The sequence below is a fragment of the Drosophila erecta genome, unplaced genomic scaffold (assembly GCF_003286155.1).
Source record: "Drosophila erecta strain 14021-0224.00,06,07 unplaced genomic scaffold, DereRS2 tig00000321-arrow-arrow-pilon, whole genome shotgun sequence".
Classification (NCBI taxonomy): Eukaryota; Metazoa; Arthropoda; class Insecta; order Diptera; family Drosophilidae; genus Drosophila; species Drosophila erecta.
In genome coordinates, this window is record NW_020825222.1 from 1,071,498 (window position 1) to 1,080,825 (window position 9,328).

Consider the following 9,328-nt stretch of genomic DNA (forward strand, 5'->3'; position numbering starts at 1 on the left):
CTTGGAGCGACGGGGTTTAAACCATAAGCTGATGCGGGGGTCGACGAGACGGGGGGGTAGTCGGCTGTAGAGCAATCACATGCTCTTATATATAGGCCTGGTCTTCCTTACGCCTTGGGGTCGAATCTCGTTGCCACTTTCACACACAAATCGAACACGGAAATTTATTGAAATATACCAACTCTTGTTTTATGAGATTGGATATATATATAACTAATTATATTTCCACGTGTATGTGAAGTTAAATGGGCAGCGTCAAAAATGTATGAGCGTTCGCCACGAAGATTTATCCGATAATGATCTAAGCTCTGGGGAAACTGCATGCTGGTGGTCGCTGTTACAGCTTTTGTTTCCCTAACTGTATAATCGTACGATCATATTTTGTTCTGATTGGCCTAAGACAATTCTCTCGCTTTTTGTTTTGCATCAAAGCTGCTATAATTTAGGGCGAGGGTGTCTTGAAGAGTTTTTGCAGTGTAAAGTTAAGTTGGTCACTACAAGGCGTGCTTCTTTTCTTTTGTTCATGATTATCCTGTATAGTTCGGTTAAGGTGGAGTGCAGTCTCTCGACAGAAGCATTTCCCGTAGATTGTTGGAATGAAGTTGTATGAGCTGTTATTTGGAATTGAGTTAAGAGGTCGTTGAATAGACTGCTTGAAAATTCCGCGCCCTGGTCGAAGATTATTTTCTGTGGTGCGCCATAGTGACTTATGAATTGTAGTAGGGCATCGGCGACTTTTATTGAATTCCTATTGCTAAGGAGGTAAGCTTGCGCTAGCTTGGTGAATTTATCGATAATTGTGAGGTTACAAGTATTGTTAATGAAATATATTTCTTTATGTACGACTGCCAATGGTCCCTCTGGGGCGGTTGGGCTTTTCATTAATGGTCTATGGGGGTGTCTATCGTATTTTAGGGTTAGGCAGGTATCACAATTTTGTATAATTTTTGTGATAATGTCTTTTAAATGCGGAAAATAAATGTCCCTTTTTAAATGGTTATATGTTTCATCTATCCCCCTATGATTAGTGTTAAAGCGGTACGCACGAATTTCGTTTTCCTGGTCAAGAGGATTCGTAATTTCGGTTAGGCATATATTGCAGCGGAAAATTTTGTATAAGTCATTTTCAAAGAAATAGTTATTATAGGACTCTTCTATTATTTTGAAAATATCGTCTGGTGCAAATATTGCGAATGTTTTATTCGGTTTCAGGATTGTTTGGAGGGTGTTTGTAACGGAGTCGAAAGTATGTACGGGTTCTGTGATTATGTGTCTTACTTTATGGATAAATGGTGTTTCTACTTGTCTCACAGTTGCTGATCCGGTACGGAATATTATTTGGCAATTGAAGTGATTTAATGGTTGCGAAGCGATCGGTATAATTTGTGGGTCTTCGTTTATGTTTAAGTTTGGCTCAATTCTGCTGAGTGCGTCAGCAACTACGTTTTGCTACCCTTTTTTGTATACGACTTCGTAGTCGTAAGCGGCCAGGATAGTTTTCCATCGAAGTAGTTTTGGATTCTGGCCTTTCAGATTTTCTAGCCAGATTAAGGGCTTATGGTCTGTGACTATTTTGAATCTACGCCCGAAGAGGTATGGTCTGAAATGACCTACAGACCAAATGATGGCTTGCATTTCTTTCTCTATCGTAGAATAGCGGATTTCCATGTCCGATAGTGTTCTGCTAGCAACACAGAGCCTATCGCATAATTACTTGCGTCTGTGGTCAGCGTGAACGGTTTATTGAAATCAAGGTATATGAGTATGGGATCATTACAAAGAAGATCTTTCGACATTTCGAATGCTTGTTTAAATTCATCGTCTATTATTATAGATTTCTTCCCTTTTAACTGTCTCGTTATGGGTTTAGTTATTTTCGCGAAGTCCTTTATGAATTTCCTGTAATAACCCAATAATCCTAAAAATGTTTTTATTTCCCTGGTTGTCTTTGGGCAGGGGAAGTCTTTGATGGTTTGAATCTTCAGTGGGTTTGGTTTGACTCCTTCCTGGGTTACGATATGCCCCAGGAAATCGATTTCCTTCCTAAAAAAGCTACACTTGCTTGGTTGGACTTTTAGATTTGCGTTTTGGAGTTTTGTGAAAACCGATTTAATATCTGCTATATGTTTTTGGAGTGAGGGTGAGAATACTATTATATCGTCGAGATAGACGAGACAGACGTTACCGACCAAGTCACCTAAAACGATGTCCATAACGCGTTGGAACGTGGCAGGGGCGTTCTTAAGGCCGAAGGGAATTCTCGTGAACTCGTAATGCCCATTTTCGACGGTGAATGCCGTCTTGCTCGCGTCACGTGGGTTCATTTGAATTTGGTGAAAGCCACTTGCTAAGTCTATCGTTGTGAAATACATGGTCTTTCCTATGCTGTTTAGTATATCTGCAATGTTCGGGATAGGTTATCTATCAGAGACAGTCTTCTCATTTCGCCTATGATGTCACTTTTCTTAGGTACGACCCAGACGGGTTCACTCCAGGGGGAATGGCTGTTTTTTATGTTTTTGAAATTTGCTTTCGAAATCGTCTTTATGTACAAATGGATAACGATAAGATTTTGTGTGAATCGGTATTTTATCTGTTGTTGGTATAGAGTGTTTGACGGCGTTAGAGAACGTTAGTTGGTTATTTTCGTTGTGGAAAAGTCTTTTGAATGCCTTGCATAGTTTTAGTATGTGTTGTTTCTCCTCGCTGTTGAGGTGTTCCTTCTGAATGTTTAATTGTTGGTCGTCCGGTCGTTCTGTATCTGTTGCCGTGGACATGCTGTTTAAATATTGGTGGGTTCGTGGAGAGAACTCTTCTGCCTGTAACGGTTCCTCGAGGTAAAGTGTTTGGATCTGGTCTGAGTTATTGCAGACTTCGAAATAGGCGGATCCTGCGTTTGCGGTGTATAAACCGCCTGTTATGGATATTTGATTATCCAAATTTGTGGTTTCGCATATAAAGTCTCCCTGCATGAAGTTTACTGGGAGCGGAAGTAGCATTTTGGTATTTTGTGGCAGGTTATGTAATGTGTCTACAGGGTTTGCCCTTGTGAGGATTGGGATGGTTTCTGGTGTTTCTAGTATGGATTCGGCAAAGTTTATGTTTGCATTTAGGCTAGATAGGATATTCATGCCTAGGAGACCATTGAAGTGGGAGTGGAAATCAAATAATAAGAACTTAAAATTGATAATTTTTCCGAATTGTTTGAAATTTAATTTATCTGTATATTCCCGAATTTTGAATGTACTGAGGACAGTGTGGATATTGATATCTGAGGTTAGTTTTTTAATATGATCTTCATTAATAAGTGCTGGATTTATGAAAGAGTAATATAAGTGGGTCGCTCAAAATGATTGCAATATTTGGGAGCTCGTAATCAAGCAGACAGCTCTATCTATCTACTGCTCAACAGCCTTTAACTTTCTGTCGAAGAAATACGCAATGAATGCAAGAAATTTTCACTTTCGTGTCTCTGCTTTTATAGCTCCTTGTTGTCTGGCCCAAACAGAAACACACAAAAACGGCTTTGAGCAGCTGCACTTGACTTGTGCTAAGGCTTTTCCTTTGACTGTGGCTTGGCCCACCAACTGCACCTTGAGATTCCACAATATGCAGCACATACAGTTGCGGTAACAATAATAGCGCCATAAGCACATTTCGTGTTTGTCCCAGCGTTTCTGTATTTTCTGACACTTTTTCATAATTTTACTCAATAAACTTAAATACTACAATGATTTTCAATCGAAATAACAAAATTAGTAACAGATCTAATGGATATTTTAAAAATAATTGGCAAAATAAAAAAACCTTCATATTTAGGCGGTAACAAAAATAGCACTGTTTCTCGTAGTTTGCTAAAACTAAATAAAAAAATTAAAAAATGAATTCAACAAATAGTATTATATGTTGGTAATATTCAAAAGTCAAAAAAATATAATTTTTCCTAACTGAATAATTACAACTCTTTATTTTGAAGAACACCGACCTTCTTAATTTAGGTCTCAAACTCAACTCTTCTTCTTGATCTGGATTGATTGACGTTCAAGCCTCGGTTTCGAGCTTTTCAAATATGGACTTTGGATTTTAGGATTTGGAGAGAGAGAGTTTTGGGGTTATTTGCATTTCTCTTGGATTCACGTGCATTCGCTGTTGGGTACAAGTGCTCTTAGATTCTTACGATTTTGTTTATTTGAAATTAAAACTTTTGTTTTCGAGTTTGTGAGGGTTTAGGCAAGGAATGTATAGTCCACCAGTGGGTGATTTGTCTCAGTTACATCCTGTATTCATATGACAGTTTAGTTCTTATCTGGTATTGATTGGGTACGTTTAATAGTCCACGATTCTGTCTATTTTTTTGGTGAATAGTTATTCCGTTTAATTCTTTAAGTAATTTATTAAGGAAATATTTCATGCGGTGTGTGTCGGTGACGTTTTGTATATTATTGCCAAAATAAGTAGTCAAAGTGTTAATTTCAGTTTAATTAATAATAGGTTGGAAAATATCTCCCTTCCGCTTTTTTGCTCTTTATTCAAATATGCGCCGTTTTGTTCGATAATCTGTTTCCATCTAGATGGCAACTTCATAATACCTCCCTCGAAGAACTCGGACAGCCACTTTTCACAAGCCTCTTTTGAGTTCAACTTTACACCACCAAGGGCATTCGCCATGGACAGGAAAAGGTGGTAATCACTTGGCGCTATGTCCGGGCTATATGGTGGATGCGATAAAACCTCCCATCCGAGCTCCCTTAGCTTCTGACGAGTCATCAACGAAGTGTGGCGTTGTCCTGGTGGAACACTACTCTTCCTGTTGGCCAATTCTGGACGCTTCTGGTCGATCGCCTGCTTCAAGCGGTCCAGTTGTTCGCAGTAGATGGTAGAATCAAGCTTCTGGCCATATGGGAGCAGCTCATAGTGGATGATTCCCTTCCAATCCCACCAAACACACAGCAAAACCTTCCTGGCCGTCAATCCCGGCTTGGCCCCTGTTTGGGACGATTCACCGGCCTTCGACCACGACCGTTTTCGCTTGATATTGTCGTATGTGATCCATTTTTCGTCGCCAGTCACCATCCGCTTCAAGAATGGGTCGAGTTCGTTCCGTTTCAGCAGCATATCGCAGGCGTTGATTCGGTCCAGAAGGTTTTTTTGCGTCAAATCATGCGGCACCCAAACATCAAGCTTTTTTTTGTATCCAGCCTTCTGCAGATGGTTTAAAATGGTTTGGTGACTAACTCCCATCTCCTGGGCGATGTCACGAGATGCCACATGCCGGTCTAACTCGATGTATTCCATGATTTGATCGGTATTTGTCGTCACAGGTCTTCCGCCGGCTGGCTTATCCATGGTGTCGTTTTCAGCGGCTCTGAATCGTCGAAACCATTCCTCCGCGGTTCGAAGTGATAGAGTACCATCCCCCAAAACACCATTAATCTCACGGAACGTTTCTCTGGCGGATTTGCCTTTAACGAAGGAAAACTTTAAAATAGCGCGAATTTCGGCGTTAGTGAACTCCATGTTTACACGTCTATAACTGTTGAACGCAATATCCAAACTAATCATGCATAGCGTCGTTTTGTAGGTTATGTCAAGACCTTTCAAATTATGTATAGTAGTGCCAGATACGAGCTCTGTTCAAAAGACAAAAAGGCGGAAGGGAGATATTTGCCAAACTAATATTTAGGCAATGATTTTCAAGTGCTGGTGGTATTTGAATTGGTTTACTTAAAAAAAGGAGATAGCCGTGATTGGTGTCAATGTTGTGTATTTGATAGAATAATAATAGAATAATAATAATAACTGATGAATCTTTGATACCATCCAACCAGGCCTAAAAAGCTTCTCACTTGTTTGATCGTCTTTGGGGATGGCTATGTTTTTATAGCCTCGAATTTGTTAGGATCAGTCGCGATACCACCATTACGCAAAAACGACTTTTAGCCACATTCAAAGTCAAATTAGCCCTACGACACTAAACACACATCATCAAGGTAAAAACATCATCCAGGTAAAAACACATTTTTTCAAGTCTGCAGTGATCAATTCATCGACTAAACGGTACATGGTCTGTGGAGCATTACAAAGACCAAACCGCATCACTGTAAATTGATATAGTGGCCGCCCTGGCACTGTAAAAGCTGTAATGGCTTTAGCCTCATCTGTGAGGGGTATTTGCCAGAATGCATCCTTCAGATCCAATTTGGTTATGATATTGGCTTTGGGAAGCCAAGAAAAAATGCCTTCTATATTTGGCAGCGAGTACGCGTCTTTTTTGTGCACTCGTTTATGCGACGTGCATCTAAGCAAAGGCGTACCTAGCCTGGCTTAATAACAAGCCTCATCGGAGGGCTCAATGACGCCTTCTGACAACATTCTATCCATCTCTACGTAGATAAGTTTCTCTATAGCGGGAGAAACGGGATAAAAATTGGCTTAGCGTCACCGACGTCAATATCATGGCTTAAAAGGGCTTGCAAGGATTCACTGTACTGCGAGGCCTAGAATATGTAAAAACAATACTGCTAGGTACATTTACGGGAGCCGTGTGCGTCTATGTAGCTGAGCTAGAACAAAAATTTGTTGTTGTTCCGGATAGGAATATTGAAGATGACGCCCTGCTTGTCACATTGGACGAGGAGGGGTTCTCTTTCACCAAGGTGTCAGCGCTGGACATGAATGGAGTGACCTAAGTATATACAATATATGAGCGTTTCTGAACAGTTGAAGCCGATAATTCAGCCGTTCGTCGACAATTACAAGCCAGCTGAATCTCCAATCGAGTGTCCCGTACAAATGAGGATCACCAACCAAGCTAAGGAACCGGCCGCAGTAAGAGAGCAAGTGGACGATTGGCTTAAAAATGAAATAGTTCGGAAGTCAACATCAAAGTGGTCATAGTAAAGAAGAAAGACGGAACAAACAGAATTTGTATTGATATCCGTCACTTGAACAGGATGGTACTTAGCGACAGTTTCCCTGTACATGGATCATGGATCATGGATCTCGAGAACAGCTTTTTACATGTACCGATCGAAGAGCCTAGTCGACGCTACTTTGCTTTTATAACCAAGGAGGGTTTAGGAGGGCCGTTTAGCACCGTCACCTGCCGTTTTTAACCGTTTTGTCAGTGCCACTTTTCAAAACTTGATAAAAGAAGATGTCATGCAGATTTATGTTTATCATATTCGCTCAAACAAACGAAAGTTAAGGAAAGTCCTGGAGGAGGCAGATAAATATGGATTACGCATGTTTTTGAGGATTAGCTTTTGGAGGACGGCAATATCTGGGCCGGAAAGGAAAAAAATACAGGCTGTTCAGAAGCTTGCCCGACCCAAGAACATTAAAGATGTCCAATCATTCTTAGGACTGACAGAATTTTTTTTTTTTTAAATTGTACGAGGGTATGCAGTTATAGCCGCTAGCAAACCTGTTAAAGAAAGACACCGAGCTTATATTTGAGGCTAAAAAAATGATCGCAATGAACCCGGTAATGTCGAATGAACCTGTCTGTATAACAGGGAAGCATCAACTGATGCTTTTATGAATGGGTTTGGCGGCATATTAATGCAGAGATTCGAAAGCGAACTTCATCCAGTTGCATATTGGAAGAAGAAAACTTCAGCAGCAGATTCAAAGCGCCACAATTATATTCTTGAAGTTAATGCTGCGTATTTATCTGTCAAGAAGTTTCGCCATTACTTACTGGGAGTCAAGTTCAAGCTGCTCATCGATTGCGCAGCGTTTTCTCAGACGGCGAAAACGAAGGATGTACGCAGAGAAGTAGCTGAATGGATTCTGTATCTTAAAGATTTCACATTCCAAGTTGAGCATCGTGCAGGAGATAAAATGAAACACGTCGACAGTCTGAGTCGCTATCCGCTTTATATTTTCGAAGTAGCGTCGGAGATCTCAATTAAAATAAAGGCATAATTCTGTGAAGGACCAGCTTTTAATTCTAACAGCGTTGATAACATGAAGCTTTGAAAATATGTAGTGGAAAACGACGATGCTGCGTCGTCTTGGTCAGACTCAGAATATCAGGATGGTAAAGTAGAGTTGGGTATCGATAGTTATAAACGTGCCTGCTATGTAATAGTATACGAAGTAACATCACCAGAACAAACGAAGAAGAGGACCGAGCATCGAGAAAAATCAAGCGAGAAAATTGGGATTGTGAAGATTGTTGTCAAGTAGTAAAAGGAATCGTCGAGGTCCGAGCATAGAAGTTGGTGGGTCGGTGGGTCAATCTCCGGTCAAGTTGTTAAGTTGCGGCCATTGTCACCAGATTAGAGAAGTCGCCGTTCCATTTATTTGCCACACCACAATTCTTGTTATATCCAACATAACTATATTTATAAACAATAAACAGGCTTATAAAAACATATATGAAGCGAGTTGAACGCTTAGGAAACCCTTGGCTGAATTTGTTTATATGGAGCACATGTGCGGTGAGTACGTTTTAGTCCGAGCTCTGCTGGACTGTGGGTCTCAAACTGGCGAATCGCTTAAAGATTCTTAGAGAGGAGTCGTGTATCAACTTACTTGGTATGGGCGAGAACAATTCAAGTCAAGAAAATATTAGGTGAGAATAAATGCTAGTGAGTTCGCGTTGGATTTTTCGATCGATCTCCAGTTACCATCCTGATCAATCCATGAACGTCAGTGATCCCGAAAGCTCCCGAAGACCCCCATTTCTAAAAGTCACAAAAACTTGATATGTTGATAGGCGCAGAATTATTTTTCGAATTCCTAGCAGTTGGTAAAATTAAACAAGGCCCTAAATATGCAAAGTTACAAACCCTTCTTGGTTGGGTTGTCTCGGGCAGATACAAATCTGCGGTCCAGGTGAAGAACCGTTAGAATCGATTGGCACAGGACAGAAATTTTGGTCACTTGAGGAAATGCGAAATTCAACAAAAATTCTGTCATCTTGGCAAAAATTATATGAAATTATTACAGGAAGACATCAGGTCGATTTGAAGTTAGACTGCCGTTTAAGTCCGATCCAAATCGGTTGGTCAACTCCTTCGAGGTTGCAAAACGGCGGTTTTTGTCGCCTGAGCGAAGGTTGTCTCAAGATCCTAACATAAAGACCATGTACTTGGAATTCATGGAAGAATAGCTCGCCTACAGAAAACAAAATCCGTTCCACTCCACATTATGTCATTCCCCATCAATGCGTGTTCAGGCCATAGAGTACGTCAACAAAGTTGCGCCTCGTGTTCGATGATTCCTGCAAAACATCGTCTTAGGTGGCATTAAATGACATACTGATGGTGGGTCCGACGATTCAAGAAGAGTTGTACTCCACTCCTGATTGCCGATTTAA